Genomic DNA, 820 nt, shown 5'->3' with positions numbered 1-820 from the left:
TTTGTCTGTTTGCGTACTTTTATTTTATTAAAACTTCATTAAATCAATAAAAGAATAGAGTACGCCATACGACATACGATATTGCAAATAATTTTGTCATAACTAAAAGTATTTGGCGAGTATGCTTTATTGAAATCAATGTTAGAAGTAATTTATGACACTGAAATATAGAATTTATTTAAAATTCGCAAATAATACAAATAAATAAATATATTTAAAAAGTTTACCTCCTAAAAACCGTGCAGATACTCGTCCTCATTATCTGATTTTTGTTGAATTTTTAAATTAAATTGAATTTCCTGACCAGCAACGCAGCTAAATAAATAAAAAAAATTAATTAAAAAATTATTTTATTGCTCAAATGATAGTTAAAAATGATAATTCATTTGTGATACGCACTGATACGTATCGCTGCATTCATAAGGACAAATATTGCTACATTTTTTTGAACGTTTTTGCGAGCTTCGCTTAAAATATCCTTGTAGCGGTCATCAGAGTCACGGATTCTAGCAGGATTAGATTGCATGATTCCAGGGAAGTATAAATTATGTTAATTTTGTGGAGATGTGCAACGTTATGTGAGATGCTCAACTTTTCATTTTTTTATGTATCTGTAATGTCAATTCGACAAATATTGCCATATAATTCTTTTCCTGTACAAATATACATGCATCACCAATAATAGTGAAAACATCATTTACATGGTGCATTTGAAGACACATACTGATGTAAATATGATGTTTTGAATAAAATCAATTTGATTTTCAGATACAAACCAATGTACTGGCAATTCACTAGCTATGTTCAAGACATTTTCTCC

The 820-nt window shown here is 28.5% G+C and overlaps 1 long non-coding RNA gene across 1 annotated transcript; it reads right to left on the bottom strand.

The window, feature by feature from the left end:
- Positions 1–598, bottom strand: LOC119687022. The gene is made up of 3 exons (XR_005253079.1): positions 400–598; positions 228–315; positions 1–160 (listed from the first exon to the last, which is right to left on the bottom strand). It is a non-coding gene; the product is annotated as an uncharacterized LOC119687022 (long non-coding RNA).
- Positions 599–820: the final 222 nt, after the last annotated feature.

Source organism: Teleopsis dalmanni, chromosome X, assembly GCF_002237135.1.
Source record: "Teleopsis dalmanni isolate 2A chromosome X, ASM223713v2, whole genome shotgun sequence".
NCBI lineage: Eukaryota > Metazoa > Arthropoda > Insecta > Diptera > Diopsidae > Teleopsis > Teleopsis dalmanni.
Note: the sequence above shows the minus strand (reverse complement) of the source record. Positions and strands in the feature narration are given on the sequence as shown.